This window comes from Pan paniscus, chromosome 13 (genome assembly GCF_029289425.2).
Source record: "Pan paniscus chromosome 13, NHGRI_mPanPan1-v2.0_pri, whole genome shotgun sequence".
Lineage (NCBI taxonomy): Eukaryota > Metazoa > Chordata > Mammalia > Primates > Hominidae > Pan > Pan paniscus.
In genome coordinates this window covers 59,017,293-59,038,568 of record NC_073262.2, presented here as the reverse complement: position 1 = coordinate 59,038,568, position 21,276 = coordinate 59,017,293, and the positions used below count along the sequence as shown (strand labels likewise).

General features: G+C 40.4%; 1 long non-coding RNA gene across 1 annotated transcript; it reads right to left on the bottom strand.

Moving 5' to 3' along the window:
- Window positions 1-10,573: 10,573 nt before the first annotated feature.
- On the bottom strand, window positions 10,574-20,835 carry LOC129397265 (uncharacterized). The gene is made up of 2 exons (XR_008624512.1): window positions 14,423-20,835; window positions 10,574-14,030 (listed from the first exon to the last, which is right to left on the bottom strand). It is a non-coding gene; the product is annotated as an uncharacterized LOC129397265 (long non-coding RNA).
- Window positions 20,836-21,276: the final 441 nt, after the last annotated feature.

Sequence of the window (21,276 nt, the reverse complement as noted above, 5' to 3'; positions counted from 1 at the left end):
GATGAGTTCATGTCCTTTGTAGGGATATGGATGAAGCTGGAAACCATCATTCTGAGCAAACTATCGCAAGGACAGAAAACCAAACACCACATGTTCTCACTCATTGGTGGAAATTGAACAATGAGAACACTTGGACACAGGGTGGGGAACATCACACTCCAGGGCCTGTCATGGGGTTGGGGGAGGGAGGAGGGGTAGCATTAGGAGAAACACCTAATGTAACAAACCTGCACGTTGTGCACATGTACCCTAGAACTTAAAGTATAATAAATAAATAAATTAATTAAATAATATATAAACATATGCAATTTTATATGTAACACAATATACATGCACACAATGCAAAGAAAACAAGAATACATTAAATTTTAATAATCATTTACACTCTCTGGTGGGATAAGAGGCTTCTTCCCCTTCTAATTTTATTCTTTCCTTTTCTTTTATTATTTATCCATTTATTCAATTTTTTGTAGAGACAAAGCCTTGCTATGCTGCCCAAGTCTCAAACTCCTGGCCTCAAGCAGTCTTCCTGCCTTGGCCTCCTAACATGTAGGGACTGCAGGTGTAAGCCACTACACTCAGCCATTCCGCTTCTAATTTTCTATATTTTTCAAACATCAGTAACAAATTTTTAGTACTTCTATGCATTAAGTGCTGGCAGCTTCTTTAAATGTAACCCAGACTACTTTATGACAGGCAGTAAAAATATGCGACGGGGCTGCTGTATGCAGGTAGTCCATAGTAAGTATATTTGGGAATAAGTCTAGGAAGGGAATTGCGGCAATTCCTACTTTAATTCTTTTAAGCCTTACAGTTTTGATTGTGTTACAGCATCTCCAGCTTCAGGAATGAGTCCTGGTGTGTTAAATTGTTTAGGGTAATCCTATTTCCTTAGCACCTTGATTGGTTGAGAAGTAGACTGATCCAGGGCTGAGCCAATCAGTGCATGACCTCCCTGGCCAAACTCATTGGTCGGGAGTGGTCCAATCTCCTTAGGGCTGGAATTTTGTTCCTGGTTTAGGGAAAAGCATCCTCTCTCACTCTGTGCATCCCGGAGGCTACCTTGAGAAGCTAGACCAGAGGCAAATACAAAACATAGTGGAAGGGACAACAGAAAGAATCATAGAAAAGCAGAGTCCTGTTTGAACGAGACTGGACGCCAATCACAATGTCAAGACGTTTCACTTACCTGAAACAATAAATCATCCTATCATTTGAGTAACAAGAGTCAAACCAAAGTATTTTACCTGATAACATGGAGAACATATTGGGTGTTTCTTATGTACCAGTTGTATTATACATGTTATTTCCTATAATCTACACAAAACAATGCTGTTAAGTTTTACTACTCTTTTTTTTTTTTTTTTTTTTTTTTTTTTGAGACGGAGTTTCGCTCTTGTTACCCAGGCTGGAGTGCAATGGCGCGATCTCGGCTCACTGCAACCTCTGCCTCCCGGGTTCAAGTGATTCTCCTGCCTCAGCCTCCGGAGTAGCTGGGATTACAGGTGCTTGCCACCACGCCAGGCTACTTTTTATATTTTTAGTAGAGACAGGGTTTCACCGTGTTAGGCCAGGCTAGTCTCCAACTCCTGACCTTAGGCGATCCACCTGCCTTGGCTTCCCAAAGTGCTTGGATTACAGGTGTGAGCCACCGCGCCCAGCCAGGTTTTACTACTCTGATTTTAAAATCAGGAACTAGTGATGGTGATTTTGGTGAACCATCCAAGGTCATAGACCTAGCAATAGTTTTGCTAATTTTTATTTTGCTAAGTAAGAACATTAAAAAAAACCTCATCATGTTTTGTCATAACAATTTCATAAAAGGAAGAATATTATAATAAAAAATTAAGATGACCTTAGTCCGAGAATAAAAGACAGCTCTCAAGAAAGGACTTTTGCCATCATCATAGATATTTTCCTCTGGACAGGAAAAAGTTCATCATGTGTAGGTGCCAGGCCAGCTGCATAAAAAGTCATATTTTGATTCAGCAGGAATTGAGCAAGTTCTGGAAATGTGTTTTTTGAAACGAACTGCAGGTAATTCTGACAGGAAGCCAGGATGGGGAACTACTATTCTGGGAGACATAAAGTGTGCTTCCACTGGAACAGGTCCCTTTGCCTGCTTTCTCCAGAAGTTTCTTTCCTGTTCTCCAATCTGCTTCTATTTGCATTTCAGGCTGTATTCCTCACCTTAGCAGATCCATGAATCCTGTCTCTTCCGGTCTGCAGTTCTGTTAACTAAACATTACTTTTCTTTCTCTTGTTGCCTCAGTGATTACATTCAAGTTTGACTATTGTTTTCTTACTCAGAACTACCCAGGGAAGAAAAGACTTCTCTCTGAGCCATTAACCATAAACTCAAAGAGGAAACAGTGGCATGACTATTTCCAAAGACCTCAACCTAAGACTTCCCTGGAAGGTGGGGAGTAATTCAACCTGATAAATAATTTACGATTGTAACCTTTGTCAATAATTTTATTTGAATATATTATATTCCTTAGGAGAATATTAGATTGCATTTTGGGAATAGATTTAATGATTCCTATGAACTGAAGATAATCATGATAATATGGTCCATGTCACTAAAGAATTGTCTGAGAGTTGATTGACACTTTCTGTGTTCTTTTTTCCTCCTCAGTTTCCAATAGCCAGAGACTTATTATGTTAATTTCCAGAGCCCAGCTGTTGTTCACTTTCCCCTTTTTCTTTTTCTCTCTAGCTCTTTCCCTCTGCCTTCTCTCCTTCCTCCTCTGCACGTTGCTTCTGCTACTGACATTTCTAGCATACATCTCTCATTCAGTTTCCCTTCTCAAGGTGAGGAGATCTAATTTTGTTGGTTTGTCTTTACCCAATATGGTGAGTTCTTACTGGGACAAATTTGGGTTCAGGTACTGGTTTCTTGGCCTGATCAACAATGATTAGGGTAGCAGGACTAGTTTCACTGCAAGCATTCAGCCTCTTTTCTCCAAAGGTTTTAGTGGGCGAAGTGTAGCTGAAAAATCTTCTGGGGCTCTATAACCCATTGAGTACAATCTAGCTTAGCAAAATGCAGAAAACTCCCCAGCCAAGGTTTAGCTAGGGGGAGAGAGAGAGAGAGAGCACGTGCGCGCAAGCACAAAAAGACATTCTAAGTAATGACTGCTCTCTCCTTTTTCTTTAATAAAGAGAAATGTCTGGATATTCTCAGTCATGTATGGTGGGAAAGCCCAGACAGACATTTATTTGCTTCTTTAGCAATTTCAGAATGAATGCCCAAAGGTATGAGAACTTGACTCCCTGCTTCCATGTTGTCTTTATGGCACGAGGTCTGCTGACCTCTGCAGTCATCTCTCACTAATCTACATGTACAGAATGCCCAGCTGTAACGAATTATTTGCCTTTGATTGCTGAATACACTTGCAGAAGCAGCTCTCTCTCTCTGCCTTTTCAACCTTTCTCAACTGTATTACCTGTCAGCTTCTGTTGAATTCAACATAAGCAAGATCTCCTCCATGAAACCCCATGAGTGTGGTTGTTAGCCCGCTGTGGCAGGCTCTATTCCTTGCCATCACAAAAACCATTCCTCTATCCACTCTTTCAAGTGGAGGCCCCATTTGTTCAGAAATCAGGCAAGGATTTTAGTTCTCAGGAAAGGTAGCTTCGGCAGCTGGTCTAGGAACTGTCATGGGACAAATTAAGAGGCAATAAGATGTAAAGGGAAGTTTGTTGGAGGAGTTTGTTGGAGGATAAGTGTTTTTATCTCCTTGATAAGAGAATATCAGCAAAAAGAGAAACTCACCTGTCCACACCACCTCCTGCTTCTAGCACACCTGACCTAGCAAAAGCACACTTGCTAGGACAGGTGTGCTAGGACACTTTTGCACTGCAGCCATCATTCGACTTTGACAGGAAGGTCAATGGAATTGCAAAGATGGCACTCTTTATGTCATTGAGCCACTGAGCCCCAATTTGTTGAAGCACTGCTAATTATTTTGTTGCTTACCACTGAAAGCATTCCTAACTGTTAACCTCCTCTGTGCGCATAAATGCAATCACTGAAGTATCCCTGTCATGTCCTCAGAATCAGTTTTGCCTGAGAGTGAAAACGTCTTCACTCTTAAACAGTACCATATTACTGACAACAGGAAAACATCTATAATTGGTGTATATTTGGACACACAGTCACTATGCCAATAAAAATAAGACAGCTACACTGGCAAAAGGATCTCATCCTATCTTTGAGTTGTAGAGTTTAGTATAAACCCATATTGACCAAGCAAATTGTCTTTGCAGTATGCCTGCATACAGAAATACTAGAAGGAAAACTTCTTTCAGCTGAGTAGAAATAAAAATAATTTCTGATCTAATGATTTTCATAGTCTCCCAATAAGAAGACCAAACCTCACATTATGAGAGCCAAAAATCATCCATCATCAGCTATATATGTTTCTTGGTCTACATTATTTCTGTCCCAGACACTGGAAGTCTGGACTTCTCCCAGAGAAGAGAACTGTCATCCTGTCACATGATTGCAATTGGCAAGTCTTACCAAGAAAGTTTGGCAGATCCTTAGAACAGGACTAACATATGTTTTATATATGTGTGGGTAGGTGTATATATAGCCATCCATCTACATACATATATGTATACTTATTTATTTATAAGCTCTAGTTAAAGTTAGAAAAATTAATTTAGATGCATATGGATAAGTCACACAAATTAGCACTAGTTTAAAAGGAATTAGTATAATCCTAAAAGAAATCATTTTGATTTTGTTAAAGTAAAAATGCCAATGCAAATTTTAAAAGCGGAACATCATGTTAATAACTTTTATCTTTAGATTATTGCTCATTTAGAGCAATGATTCACTCACTCATGCAACAAGTGTTTATTAAACACCAACTACAAAGACTTATAAGACACAAAGTCCTTGCCCTGGTGAATCCTATGGTCTAGTTGTAGACACACACACACACACACACACACACACACACACAGAGTCATTCATTCATTCATTCGTTCACTCAAAGATTATTATTGAGGACTTTCTTCGCCTATCATGTGTGCTGAGATTACAGACATGAAAAGACAGAAGACACTTGCACTCCCAGAGCTTATGTAATATGGGGGGAGGTGGAGAAAAACAGTAAACAAACATTATATACACACATAAGAGAGTGATAAATGCAATGAAGAGACTTCAAATTGAATAATATGATAAAAAATAACTGAGCTGCTACTTTTAAATGGGTGGACGAGGAAGACCCCCTGGGAAAACATTTAAGCTGAGACACAGGAGACCACTGGAAAAGGATGGAAGGTGAAGTGAGGGTCTTTTTGCTGCTCTTTTTGCTATTATTATTGTTTTAGTTGTCAGTGTGTTTGTGTGTGTGTAAGAAAGGAATTATTAGAACTGGTATATGACAATGGGAGTGATTGAGGAAAGAAGTGATGATTCAGGGAAGAATGAGCAGAGAATTGAGAAACAAAACCTTTAATAAGGTGAGGGGGGCATGAATTCCAGAGTAAAACCAGAGAGTGTACCAGTGACAGCAGCAGAGACAGTTGCTCTACAATAAATTGAGCAGGCAGAAAATAGGTATAGAGTGAGGAGGATAGATAATATTTGATTGGAAAGGTGAGGGAATTCTTGTCAAACTACTTCTATTTTCTCAATGATTTATGAAGCAATGTTATAAGCTGAGAGTATGAACAGTAAAATGGGTCAGGAGATTTAAGGAGTTAAGACATGAGGTGAAATTATCATTTTGGAAAGTGGGAATGCAAAAGTCCTACAGGTTTAATAATACTGCTCTTGACTACCCATTTGAGATTTATAGCCAGAATTTAAAGTGATGCTAGCAAGCATAAGTTTTTGTCTTCACCAGTGTTCAGTTGTGTTGTTGCATGGGGACCATTGGGTATAAGAGGGTTGCAGCTCGGCTAAGGTGAAGGAGGGTGGCAGAGGCAAGGGAGTGAAGGGTGTTATCAAACAGTGGCTTAATAATGTATTATAGAGTCTAAGGTGAGTGAATAAGGAAGGGAGTACCTGAAGAGGACAGATTGATAGTGATTCAGTCATAAACTCACCAGATTAGAGAGTCTTAATAAAGGCAAGATATTGTTTGTATAGATATTCTTGGTTTAGTGAGCTTTTAGGATAGAAGACAATAGTCAAAGAATGGGATGCTTGTCCTAGAGATACTGGAGATGGTGGACTTATTGATGATTACAAGGTCAGAAGTATGACCTTAGACAGGAGTGGATAGCTGATGGTGGGTGAAGAATTATATCATTCTATTGTAAGGTGGGAGGATCTGGAAACTGGAGTCTAAGGTATTAGATGTAATATTTGAGTGGGCATTGAAGTCAGAAAGAAGGAAGTGAGTGAGAATAACATCAGAATAATAATGAAAAAAGCCCCAATGAGCCAGGTGCTAAATTTATCAAAGAATAAAGTTAACTGAATTCTCTAGATGACAGCAACAAGGAAGGGGAATAGGTGCCAAAGTCTGATGGCACAGGGCCAGGTGTGATGGCTCATGTCTGTAATCTCAGCACTTTGGGAGTCCAAGGCAGGAGGACTGCTTGAGGCCAGGAGTTCAAGACCAGCCTGGACAACATAGTGAGATCTCATCTTTACAGAAACCCAAAAAACTCTGATGGCACAACTTTAACAGAGCCTGGGGTTTGGAAGGATGCAGGAAGACAACAGGTCTGAAAATGGCACTGGAGAACAAGAAAAGCACTCACCCCACAGCTTGGTCTGGTTACGTAGGATGCAAAAGAAGAACAGATTCCACCGCATATGACTGCAACAGAATTGATTTCAACAGGGCACAGCCAGGTTTTACCTAGAGCAAGAAAGGAAAGGGAACATTCAAGATGATGTTGAGGATGCAGTCACACTTGTTGATGATGGATTGGCAGCTGTAGATGGCTGAGAGGAAGGGGTTGGGATGGCAGAAGTGAAAGAGTAGGTCAGATGAGTAGATATACATAGTAGTGCAAGAACGAATATCTAGGCTAGGGGTCAGCATATTGTTTAAATAAAGGGACAGATAGTAAATATTTTAAGCTTTGTGGGTCATATGGCCTCCGTTTCAAGTACACAACTCTGCCTTTTACTTTACAAATTTTTATTTATTTATTAAGTTTTTAAAGAGTCAGTAAGCATCTGTAGGTCTTGGACCCCAGCGGGGAGATTGGACAGATGGAGAGTCTAGCATGAGGAGAGTCTAACTGCTTGAGCTAAAGCCAACCCTCTGCGTTTTTAGAGTGAAAGCAGCTGTAGACGATATGTAAAGAAGTGGATATAGTTGTGTTCCAGTAAAACTTTATTTACAAAAATGGGCAGTGGATTCAATTTGGCTGATTTGACTCTGTAATAAACAGCTGGTAATGGAGTTTGGGCTTGTGATGATCAGTGAGGTAAAAAGCAGAAACATGGTTAAAATGGGAGTATTTGATACTCTCCTGGAGAAGGAGGATTGCCCATTTAAGAAAGAAGTTGTGAAGCTACCAAACATCTGCTGCTCCCAGATGTCGTAGCCAGGGATAAAAAAAAAAAGATCTTGACATGGAACTGCTGTGACTTCTTGACCAGGAGCAGAAATTTTGATGAGAATATCTGCTTTTGAGAGGCCCCAGTGTAACACAAGATGCGGCTCTCATCTAGAGGCTTGGGACCATCTCTTTCCCAGGATGCTCGTATTGTTGACTCCAATCAGTTGACTACAACTAAGAGGGAAAGGGCAAGGTACAAACACTTGGAGTTTCTAAAGAAGGAAGACACAAGCACTGGTAAATATGGAAACAGGGAAGATTTTCTTACTCAGTCCATGTCTATATCCTAAAATGCAGTCGCTAAGGAGGTTAATTTGGCTTTCTCTAATATCTAAAAATGATTATACAGCTTTCAATCAAGCAGACTTTTAGATTTTGTGAGACATCAAACTGTCTCTTTGAGAGACTGGTGTTTTGCACCAGACAAACTTAGAGTCACTAGTCAGTCATTATGACAGAGGCTTGAACTCAACCTGTATTAACAGTTTTAAAAGATCCCTGGATTGAATTTACCTCAAATGCTAAGTAAACTTCGCACTTGAAGATGGCTTCTTGGATGCCCATTTGTAATGATTCTTAAATAACAGGTATTCACGCCCATTTCTGAAAGATTTTTAACTCCGACATCATTAATTATCCCCTACCAAATTGGTCCACACTTCTGGTCCAATTTGATATTTTGTTGATATTAAAACAGCTTAATAGTAAGCTGTTGATATTATAAAAACTGCTGTTTAATGATACTGTTTTGTTGATATTATTAAAACAGCTTCTTCAACTGTTTAAATTATTTCCCGATAATAAGCAAGGTTGTAATTTATAGGAAGACATGAAGTCTTTTAGACCCCTGGGGTACAATTTGGCACACTTTTCTAGTCATCTGAAGGTATCTAATATTCTTCTTGATAGTAAATTAGGCCCTAGGATACTGGTTTATTGCTTATAACTTGTGAGATTTCTGTTACAGTGATGACAAAAGAAATGGACCCATCTTTCAAGAGAATACTTCATTTGATTTTAACTGAAGAAAAACACAAGAATGGTTTAATACAACTGAAGTACATTAGTGTGCAAATCTTTTTTCTTTGTTGGAGCTATTTCTACTTTATGGGAAATATATATTCTATTAAACACATTTCATGGTGATTGAATAAAACTCTACATTGATTTAGCAATGATTATATGTCTGTGCTATACACTGTTGGGAAAACAAAGCTGAATAAGGCTTGATGCTTTACATATCCTTGGTTTACTTAGGTTTACATTTCCTTTGTATAGGGTGCAAGTATTCCTATATGTAAATATATGTGACCTATATTTGAGACCAATAAAAAGCAATGTTTCAATTTTACAAATGTTTGAATTACATAATTTCAATTACATAAATAATAATAGCAGTTCGTAATTATTGGACCCTTCATATTACCTAACATTAATGAATTTATTTCTCACAACAACCCAACGAAGTGGGTACCACTGTCCTATCTTAGAGGTAAGTAAATCATCACTGACAGCCAGTAGGGGATAGAGTTTAGCTTCAAAACTAGGTCTGTCTGACTACAAAGCCCTTGATCTTAATCTCTATCTCATTATGCTTCAGAAACACATTTTAAGCTGGGTAGAATCAATAAGTAAAAGCCAGTTACTGTAAAATATGGATTTTTGCCATTCTTGACAGACAGAAAGATGTGACATTTTGACTGCTAACAATAGGTCTTCAAGAGTTCTTCTTAAAAATGCAAATCTATATTCCTAAAAGGAAAACATTTTAAAAAGTAAATACTTCTAGGCTCTTAACTTGTGTGCCCTTGCAAAATCTTAAAAGAATGGGATAAAGAACAGGGAAGTTTTGATAAGGTTAAGGAGTAACAGGTATGGAATAAGGGAGAGGCAAACTTGAGCAGGAGGTGGGTAGGGGGTAATACCTTCAAGAAACAGGCAGCACAAAAGAACTGAGTATCTGTGGTGGGAACTCCGAAATGGAGACAAGATGAAAAAAAGCTAAGACAAGATTTTATAGCTATATACTTTTGCATAAGGCCAATATTGCTGCCTCTAAAAAACATCCAATAGTATACCATTAGCAAGTACAATCAAATAAACTTGTATGAATTTAAAAGTGTAGTAGCTTCCCTAAGCAGGGACTGAGATGTAATATCTATTGTCAAAGAGTTTATAATCAAGGAAGCATTTTTTCTCTCCTTCACACCTATTTGTTCCACCATTCTTTATATAATGTTAGATTTTACCCATGATCACCTGTAACATGGCTCTGAATTAGCATTATACCCAGAACAGGGCTGCTAATATAATCAATTACTAATTAGTTCTGTTGCTCCTTTTCATTGCAATCACATTCTTAAGAGTATAATAGTTATCAATATATGACTCATTCATAAAACATAAATGCAATTTTAGTTAAATGCTTAGTTGCCATCATTGTAACGCTAATAATTGTAGGAATGATGAAGATATAATAATAAACCTAAATGGTTTTAGGGTTAGAGATGAGCTTAAAAATGGTATCTTCATGATCTGCGTTTATCCTACATCAATAATTTTGCATGAAATTTGTTCAATTTACATATCAAAAATAGATTTTTCTGTCAGCAAAGTAAGATCAGTCTTGTATCTGAAAATCAAGCACAGCTTGTACATCATCATTAACCATAAAGACTCTGAAATCAGAACTTAGCTGCCAATTTTGTTGATGATGCATAAGACGAAATCGAGTACAGCTGGCTCTTCTGTCCTGTGCTAGCTCTGCAGTACTGACATTAGTGAAAAATCTGTTTGTTTTTTGTTTCAGGAAATTAAATAGCTATGACTAAAATGAAGCACAGAGAACAGATATATCTGGGTAATAACCAGGTGCCATTTTATTTTTATTTTTTTCTTGCAGGTTCATTTGATTATTGCAACACTAGTTGAGTTTGACCAATTGTAATGATCTCAAATAATACATTTTTCAAAACGACCTCCTAGAGGAGTCCTTTTTTAATAAATGGGGACCAAACAATCCAAGTCATTTATTTTTTTTAATTAATTTTTTGAGACAGAGTTTTGCTCTATTGCTCATATTGGAGTGCAGTGGTGCTCACTGCACCACTGTGGCTCACTGCAGCCTTGAACTCCTGGGCTCAAGCATTTCTCCCACCTCAACCTCCTGAGTAGCTGGGACTACAGGCAAAAACCACCACACTTGGCTAATTTTTAAATTTTTTTTGTAGAGACAGGGTTTCTGTAGGTTGCCCAAACTAGTCTTGAACTCCTGACCTCAAGCCATCTTCCCACCTTGGCCTCCCAAAGTGTTGGGATTATAGGCGTGAATCACCTTGCATGGCCCCCCTTTATAATTTAAAGTCCACCATAAGTAACTACAATTTTCTCAGTGATTCCTTCTAGTAGAGTATCTATAAGCAAATTTTACATTAAAAAATAGATTTAACTTCTGACATGTCAACTGGCTTTTCAGAATGGTACTTTATATGATTTAAGGCCGAACTTTAAAGTCTTCCTTGTAGAGAAACAAGCCAATTTCTAGATATTGCCTTCAGATGAGGAAATGAGAAAATTTTCAATAAGGCAACATTAAGTTAATGGCATAAAACTAAATTCTAAATCCTTAAATCTACTGGAAGTTTGGTGAATCAAGAAGATCCTTACCTCTTTTCCCACCAAGCATGAACTATGCTATACCAGCTCAGAGTGAGGATTGCACAATATTAACCACCACCACTTCAAGAAATTCTGTTAAAGCAATCTTGAAATTTTTTGTGAAGACACAAAAAGAGGAGAGCAAGAGGAGATAACAGCAACAGAGTTTTGAAAACTGAAAAGGAGATGAATGAAACCTGACTGCCCTTGCAGACCTCAGAGAGTGGAAACCAAGTTGGTAATGGCGAAAGCTGAGAAGCATCTCCATTAATACAAAAGAATCCTCAAAAGTTTCAAGAAATCCTAAGACAAGATAATTCTGGAACTGAAAATGAAGCAAGGATGACCACTGCTAAAACAGGAAGGAGTAGGTGAAAGCTGACTCAGATGTAGTCATCTCCTTATTGTCTTTCCCAGCTCCATGCCAGTAGGAGATTAACTCTCCTAGTTTGGTCATAAGTCTGGTTTTATTTTCTGGAGAAGTGTACAGTACTGCTTCTGGACTGAGGAAGGATACAAATGTCTGAAGACCTGAATATTCTATTGAAAACATTATGTTATTCCCCTTTCCACACTCGGAACCCAGGACACTCCGTCTCTAGCGCGGGATCTCTACCCTTGAGGGAGGAGATAGGTAGATTTTTCTTTGGTTAAACTGAACAGCCTGTGGAAAGACATCAACATACTGTTAACAAGCATACCCAACAGTCGTCCCAGTTCATCTTGCAGTAAAGCTCAAGGTTACTGAGCCTCATAGGCATGCAGAACTCCCAATCAGATTTTTAGTTTTCATTCTGAAGAGCAGAAAATCAAGAATTACAAGAAATCTGATGAAAACTTCTAACATGGAAAGGGAGACCAAAGTAAACAATCAAATGCAACTTGAGGAAATGGCTACCATGCAAAGAAAATTTTAAAAATGTGTACATACATATTTTAATATACACATATATGTACATACATACCATTCATATCCTTAGAGAACTAAGAAAAGATATTACACCTTTTTTTTTTTTTTTTAATTGATCATTCTTGGGTGTTTCTCACAGAGGGGGATTTGGCAGGGTCATAGGACAATAGTGGAGGGAAGGTCAGCAGATAAACAAGTGAACAAAGGTCTCTGGTTTTCCTAGGCAGAGGACCCTGAGGCCTTCCGCAGTGTTTGTGTCCCTGGGTACTTGAGATTAGGGAGTGGTGATGACTCTTAACGAGCATGCTGCCTTCAAGCATCTGTTTAACAAAGCACATCTTGCACTGCCCTTAATCCATTTAACCCTGAGTGGACACAGCACATGTTTCAGAGAGCACAGGGTTGCGGGGTAAGGTCACAGATCAACAGGATCCCAAGGCAGAAGAATTTTTCTTAGTACAGAACAAAATGAAAAGTCTCCCATGTCTACTTCTTTCCACACAGACACGGCAACCATCCGATTTCTCAATCTTTTCCCCACCTTTCCCCGCTTTCTATTCCACAAAACCACCATTGTCATCATGGCCTGTTCTCCATGAGCTGTTGGGCACACCTCCCAGACGGGGTGGTGGCCGGGCAGAGGGGCTCCTCACTTCCCAGTAGGGGTGGCTGGGCAGAGGCGCCCCTCACCTCCCGGACAGGGCGGCTGGCCGGGCTGGGGGCTGACCCCCCCACCTCCCTCCCGGACGGGGTGGCTGGCCGGGCAGAGGGGCTCCTCACTTCCCAGTAGGGGCGGCCGGGCAGAGGCGCCCCTCACCTCCCGGAAGAGGCGGCTGGCCGGGCGGGGGGCTGACCCCCCCACCTCCCTCCCGGACAGGGCGGCTGGCCGGGCGGGGGGCTGACCCCCCCACCTCCCTCCCGGACGGGGCGGCTGGCCGGGCAGAGGGGCTCCTCACTTCCCAGTAGGGGCGGCTGGGCAGAGGCGCCCCTCACCTCCCGGACGGGGCGGCTGGCTGGGCGGGGGGCTGACCCCCCACCTCCCTCCCGGACGGGGCGGCTGGCCTGGCGGGGGCTGACCCCCCACCTCCCTCCCGGACGGGGCGGCTGCCGGGCGGAGACGCTCCTCACTTCCCAGACGGGGTGGCTGCCGGGCAGAGGGGCTCCTCACTTCTCAGACGGGGCGGTTGCCGGGCAGAGGGTCTCCTCCCTTCTCAGATGGGGCGGCTGGGCAGAGACGCTCCTCACCTCCCAGACGGGGTCGCGGCCGGGCAGAGGCGCTCCTCACATCCCAGACGGGGCAGCGGGGCAAAGGCGCTCCCCACATCTCAGACGATGGGCGGCCGGGCAGAGACGCTCCTCACTTCCTAGATGGGATGGCGGCTGGGAAGAGGCGCTCCTCACTTCCTAGATGGGATGGCGGCCGGGCAGAGACGCTCCTCACTTTCCAGACTGGGCAGCCAGGCAGAGGGGCTCCTCACATCCCAGACGATGGGCGGCCAGGCAGAGACGCTCCTCACTTCGTAGACGGGGTGGCGGCCGGGCAGAGGCTGCACTCTGGGCACTTTGGGAGGCCAAGGCAGGCGGCTGGGAGGTGGAGGTTGTAGCGAGCCGAGATCACGCCACTGCACTCCAGCCTGGGCACCATTGAGCACTGAGTGAACCAGACACCGTCAGCAATCCCGGCACCTCCGGAGGCCGAGGCTGGCGGATCACTCGCAGTTAGGAGCTGGAGACCAGCCCGGCCAACACAGCGAAACCCCGTCTCCACCAAAAAAATACGAAAACCAGTCAGGCGTGGCGGCGCGTGCCTGCAATCGCAGGCACTCGGCAGGCTGAGGCAGGAGAATCACGCAGGGAGGTTGCAGTGAGCCGAGATGGCAGCTGTGCAGTCCAGCTTCGGCTCGGCATCAGAGGGAGACTGTGGAAAGAGAGGGAGAGGGAGACCATGGGGAGAAGGAGACCGTGGGGAGAGGGAGAGGGAGAGGGAGAGCACTCGATATTACAGCTTTGATAAGAGAAAAAAGTATAAAAATGGAACACAGAACGAGAACTCTCAAAAAATAAAAATATATACAATAGTACAAATAAAACTATGATACATCAATGTTAATTGCAGCATTATTTACAATAGCCAAAACACAGAAGCAACCCAAGTGTCTATCAACAAATGAATTAATAAAAAACGTGATACAGTTGTCCCTTGGTATCCATGGGGGAATTGGTTACCAGGGATCTCTCAAGGATTCCAAAGTCCATGGATTCCCAAGTTCTTCATATAAAATGGTGTAAGTCAAATGCAGTGGTACACACCTGGAGCTACAGCTACTTGGACTGGAGGCCGAGGCTGGAGGATCTCTTGAGCCTAAGAGATAAGGCTATAGTAAACTTTTTTTTTTTTTTGAGACTGAGTCTCATTCTGTCTCCCAGGCTGGAGTGCAGTGGTACGATCTCGGCTCACTGCAACCTCCACTTCCCTGGTTCAAGCAATTCCCCTGCCTCAGCCTCCCGAGTAGCTGCAATTACAGGCACATACCACCACACCCAGCTATTTCTTCTTTATTTTTTTATTTTTAGTAGAGACGGGGTTTCACCATGTTGGCCAGACTGGTCTCGAACTTCTGACCTCAGGCAATCCACCCGCCTCCCAAACTGCTGGGATTACAGGCTTGAGCCACTGCGCCTGGCCTATAGTAAACTATTAATATGATTGTTCCACTGTGCTCCAGCCTGGGCAACAGAGAGAGACCTCGTTTCTAAATAAATAAACAAATAAAAATTAAAATAAAAAATAAAATGGCATAGTATTTGCATATAAACTACACAATCTTCCAATAAACTTTAAACAATTTCTAGATTACTTATAATACCTAATACAATATAAATGCTGTGTAATTTGTTACTATACTGTATTGTTTAGGGAACAGAGACAAGAAAAAAAGTCTTTACATGTTCAGTACAGATGTCATTGTTCTTTGAATATTTTTTATGTGGGGTTGGTTGAATCTACATGTGGAACCCACAGATATGGAAGCCCAACTGTACACACAGTGGAATATTATTCAGCCTTTAAAAAGGCAGAAAATTCTGACACATGCTACAACATCGATGCATCTTAAAGACATTATGCTAAATGAAATGAGCCAGTCACAGGAGGGCAAAAAGTGTATGATTTCACTTACACGAGTTACATAGAGTAGTAATCAAATTCATAGAGGCAGAAAATGTTGGTTGCCAGGGGCTGAGGAAGAGGGGAATTTGAAGTTTTTGTTCAACTGGTACAGAGTTTCAGTTTGGGAAGATTAAGAAGTTCTGGAGATGCATGGTAGTGATGGTTGCACAACAATGTGAGTGTACTTAATAAGCCACTGAATCAAAAATGATAAAAATGGTAAATTTTATGTGTATTTTGCCACATTAAAAATAAATAAAATTTTGAATATATAAGAATGTAAGTTGGAAAATAAAATTGAGAAAATTTCTCAGCAAAAACAAAATGAGATGAAAAAGAATAGGGAAGAAATAGAAAAACTGGAGGCCCAGTCCAGGAGGTCCATCATTTAAAAAAAAAAAAAAAAGGAATTTCAGAAGGGGAAAAAATATATATATACAGACACTGGGGACAAAGAGAAGATCACGAAATTTTCCAGAGAGAAAACAAATTGAGTCAGAAATCACAATGAGGGCCAGGCAGGGTGGCTCACGTCTGTAATGCCAGCATGCTGGGAGGCTGAGGTGGACGGATCACTTGAGGTCAGGCGTTCAAGACCAGCCTGGGCAACATGGAGAAACCTTGTCTCTTACAAAAAATGCAAAAAATTGCCGAGCCTGGTGATGCAGGCATGTAGTCCCAGCTACCCAGGAGGCTGACGTAGGAGCATTGCTTGATCCCAGGAGGTCAAGACTGCAGTGAGCCATGATCTTGCCACTGCACTCCAGCCTCAGTGACAATCTGAAAAAAAAAAAAAAAAAAGAAGGAGATCACAGATCACGATGTCATTGGATTTAACAGTAAGATGGGAGCAATGCCTATAAATTTCCCACCTAGAACTCTTATTATTGGCCAAATTATTAATCAGATGGCAGTTGGGAAGAGGGAGTGGTGGGTTGGGAGAATAAAGAGATTTTCCGAATGCAAGATCTCAAAAAATGTACTTCCCAGACACTCTTGCTTACTTTGAGGTTATTGGAAGATATGTTCTGAGAGTGAGAATGCATGTAAGGGGGTGTAGGGAGACAGAGAGCCGGGAAGAACATTAAGAAAAAGAGGGTTACATGGGTTGGAGGAAACAAGATATCCCGCACGAGAGAAAGGGGAAGGGAATCCTTAGAGGAAGGTTAGGATTACAGGGCGCCTGTTCTTCAACAGGCATACAGGAGAAAATCTAGATTGGATCTTATCAGAAATTTTGGGGCTAAGTACAGTGCAGGGCTATTTTTCTACAGCTCCCTTTCCTCCACACAGAACAGATGTGTATAGAGAAAATTAGTGGAATTTATTTTATCACGTTAAATGATGATGACACATGAGGCAATAAGAGTATATTTCTGTCTTAAGTGGTTACAATGAAGCATTTCAGCCAGCAACTTGGGAATAACCTTCTGATTTTTGTAGACTACAATACAGAATAAAACACAAATTTGCACAAACAAATTAAATTATCCTATATGTACTTTCATGTGTGCACATGGGCACATGTGTAAGCTTGTGTGTGTGTGTGTGTTTGTCTGTGTATGTGTGTGTATAAAATCTCTGAAAGGATATATATGAAGTGGTAACATATTTGTTCCCGGGGAAAGGAAAAGTGTGGTTGGGCAAAGGGAGTATGAGGAAGACTGATTTCTCCAAATTTTATCCTTTTCTCTCTTTGCATTTTCAAAATCACAGTTAAAAAGGAATAAATTACATTCCTTAAAAATGACAATACATACCTTTAATAAAAATATTTTACTTCTAAGAAGGTATTCCAAAGAAATACCTACCCATAAGCAAAATGATATAGGTGCAAGGATACCTCTGTCCTAGCAAAAGATTGGAAACAACTTAAGTGTCCATCTACTTGGTACTGAAATAAATTATGTACATTCTTGCAATGGAATAGTATGTAACCAGAAAAAAATTTAAAAGCTCTTTATGTGCTTATACTATCCCCAAGAGAAGTTGTTTAAAGGAAATAGACAAGATGCATACTCAAACATATATGTGCTTCTATATACATAGACTATCTCTGTGAGAAAATACAAACATTTTATAACATTGGTTTAGACTGGAAAGAGCTGGATGGCAGGGGAACAAAGATACCATAGAAATTACACTCTGTATAAAATTTTGTATCATTTGAATTTTGAGCATTTGAATATGTTGCCTTTGAAAATCAAATTCAGTTACAATTTTGAAAATGTGGGGCATTTTTAAATAGCCTAGATTATTTTCATCTCAATTCTTTCTTTTTTCTCTATTGCAAAGCCAGTATGAGGATCTTTCATCTAATAATAACACTCTGGTCGTAGTTCTGCAATGCTTAAGAAATAAAATCTGTTACTCCTGCTGGGATCAGAACAGTTGTCAGCATATGTGGGCATCAGTGGGTGAAGAGCTCTTGAATGTAAGGCATGTAAACTAAATACCAAAGTTGAATGTATTAAAAGTCATTGTTGATATAGGAGAAATCTTATATCAATGATATTTATGAAGACATCTGTCATGTAGTTCTCTATGATACAGATGAGGACAAGACTCTATATACCAGCCTTATGCTATCCATTCGATCAACATAGACTAGAGATACGAAAAGAGAGGGATTCCAATTAGATTTCAAAGCTATATCTGGGTCCCTTTACAATGGCATGGATACAGGGGGATGTTGTTAGGTTCTTCATTTCTCTTCTATGTATTTATAACTCTGCCCATTATGTGTATTAGAAATTCAGGCATAAACTTAACTTCATAGAAGATTTTTGAAAATGCCGTAAATAACTACTTTTCAGAAAATTAAGTGGGCTGTGTGTGCCATAAAGACCGTGATGTAACTATGATGATATGGTGTAGAGACGAAGAGTCCTGCCTATGAATTCTACAACTAATGTGTCAAGACAAATCCATTTGTATCCAAAATTTGCATTCATTAACCTCACCATGCTCTCTATCAGATGCCATATTACCATCTCTCCTCACCCAGATTCATCTAGGACCAGAAATATCTGACAGAATTATAGAATTATTAAAGATGCATATCCCACAACCCTTATTGATCACTATATGAACATTTACTTTCCCAAACAAAATTGACAGCTTTTCAAGGACATCACTGCTTTTACTGTGGTACCATCTGTCTCAATACTGAAAACTTGGGTAATCTTTAAATGGGTAAATCTTTAAATGGAATCCTCTTAGCATGACAAATGACTTTAATGGCACTTCTTAATTGAACAAAATAACACATCTTTAATGGTTCTACAAAAGGCCTAATTCACTAGCTTTGAATACCTAAATCTTCAAATGAGAGGAGCAGCTTTCAATGGAAATCCTGAGGCCAATAAACAGGCAGAAAGGTTTTTACAGGTGGTATTAGCAGAATACTGGGAAGGGAAATGAGCCAGGGCTCTTTGTTTTTGTTTCGTTTTGTTTTGTTTTTGAGACAAGGTCTTGCTCTGTTGCTCAGGCTGGAGTGCAGTGGTGAGATCATGGCTGACTGCAGCCTCGACCTCCCCGGCTCAAGCAATCCTCCTATATCAGCATGTAGCTGGGACTACAGGCACACGCCATCACACCCAGCTAATTTTTGTATTTTTTGTAGCGATGGGGGTTTCTCCATGTTGCCCAGGCTGATCTAGAATTCCTTGCTCAAGCGATCTGCCCTCTTAAGCCCCTCACACTGCTGGGATTTATAGGTGTGAGCCACTGCAACTGTCCTCAGGGCTCTTTAGAAAGACAACCATAAAGAAGGTGTTCAGCAGGAACAGGCCAGAGCAAGGAGGGAGAGACTGATGATAAGAGGCAACATAGGCATTGTTGCCAAAGTCCAGGTAAGAAACAATGAAAGTTAAAGGAAGAGGAAAGAAACGGCCACTTTTTTTCCCTTTGGTAGAAGTGGCAGTTGTGGGTGGTGCTTAAAGGTAGAATTGACAGGAAGCTCTGATACCCTTGAGAACAAACTTTATTTTTTCTTGTTTTGTTTTCCCTGCCTGCTCCTGAGTTTTCTGAGCATCCACAGCTCAATTATAGTCCGCATTTTCCTCCATGCTCCTCTGCAGGCTGCTGCACACTTCCCTGCTACTTGCCAGAATTCTCCCCAGTAGGACACTGGGGTCACAACATTGTGCAGAAGATTACACTTCCCTATGTTGGTAAAAACTGTCCACTAAGTCAACAGTCCCCCACGTTTTTGGCACCAGGGACTGGTTTCATGGACAATTTTTCCAAGGACCTGCGGTCGGGGGTATGATTTAAGCACATTGCATTTATCATGCACTTCATTTCTATTATTATTACATTGTAATATATAATGAAATAATTATACAATTCACCATAATGCAGAATCAGTGGGAGCCCTGAGCTTGTTTTTCTGCAACTAGAGTCTCATCTGGGGATGATGGGAGACAGTGACAGATCATCAGGAATTAGATTCTCATGAGGAGTGCAGAACCTAGCTTCTATGAGAGTCTAATGCTGCTGCTGATCTGACAGGAGGTGAAGCTCAGGCCTTACTGCCAGCAATGGAGAGTGGCTGTAAATACAAATGAAGCTTTGCTGGCTCTCCCTGCTGCTCACTTCCTGCTGTGCAGCCTGGTTCCTAATAGGCCATGGACTGTTAGGCCTTGGTCTGTGGCCTGGGGGTTGGGGACCCTTGAACTAAATAAAACTTTCCCAGTAGTTAAAGAACAGCAAAAAACTGAACATTTTCACAAAGATGCCCTTAAAAGTATACTCTGATTGCTAGTCAGGCTTCCTTGTCTCAAGGTCCACTATTGTGTATGTACTTTCCTCTTCAAAAGCATCTTTCCTCTTTCCTCTATGGTACGTATCTTTAAAACTTTATGGTGGTTTATCTCATGGAGGGTCCAGCCCCCTTTCTCAATCAGCACAACCCACAGGACATTATGTTTAGCAATACCTTTCCCAAAGTCTTAGGTAGGCACAGAAAAATAAATAAATAAATAATAAATAAAAATAAATAAATAAAATAAAATAAAATAATAAAAATAAATAAATAAAAAACAAATAAAATAAATAAAATAATGCCACAGAAAAACTCTCTCATAGCACAGTCTCTGTAGAGTTTTCATTCCAATTCTTGCCCATTGGTAGCAGTGAAGATTTGCCACCTAATTCTTCTTGATCATCTATGGGATTCTACTTACATATATATCTCAAGGGCAAATAATTATCACCAAAGACAATTCATATTAAAGAAGAAAAATATCTCCCCAAATATAACATAGTCTGTACTGAGTCAATCCTAAATGGAGATAACTGGATACATTTTCATGCAGATTATTGTCCATTTCCACAATATTCATTCTCCTGCTTCTAAGCATGCCCAGATTCCTTCAGGTCTGTAAGAAATAGGATCCATCTGTAACCTTTTCATGTGACAGCAACTCCCTTCCTACACAAAGATGTTGAAATTGTGGGATTACTAAAGATCGTGGATATGAACGTGTGTGTATGTACGTGTGTGTGTTTGTATAAAATGGGTGGAGAGTCATTTTTCAGTTATACTTAGCTTGGCTCTTTAAGGTATCTGAATTTATTTACTATTTGAACTAATGTTTGGGTTCTTGGCGATAATAAAATATTATGTAATCACAAATAGTGTGTAGATCTGAGGAGCACTCTGACATATATGAATAAAATGCTTAAAGAGAATAGAAAGAAGGTCTTTAACTTAGAAAAAGAAGATAGACAAATTTAAAGAATAAAGATTCTTAAACTTTGTGATACATTACTATACTTATGCAAGTATAAAATACAGAATGCTATCATGTGATGAGTTCTGATGAAATTTAAAAATTTATTCTCGTAGAATCTATAATTTTGCTATTCCTGCGAAACATATTTTACCTCACAGGATTAGGTGAATTCTAAGTTCCCAGCTATAAAAATGTATGAATCTCTTTGTTTCCACAGCCATTCATTAAATGTATTTGATTATTTATTTCCACTA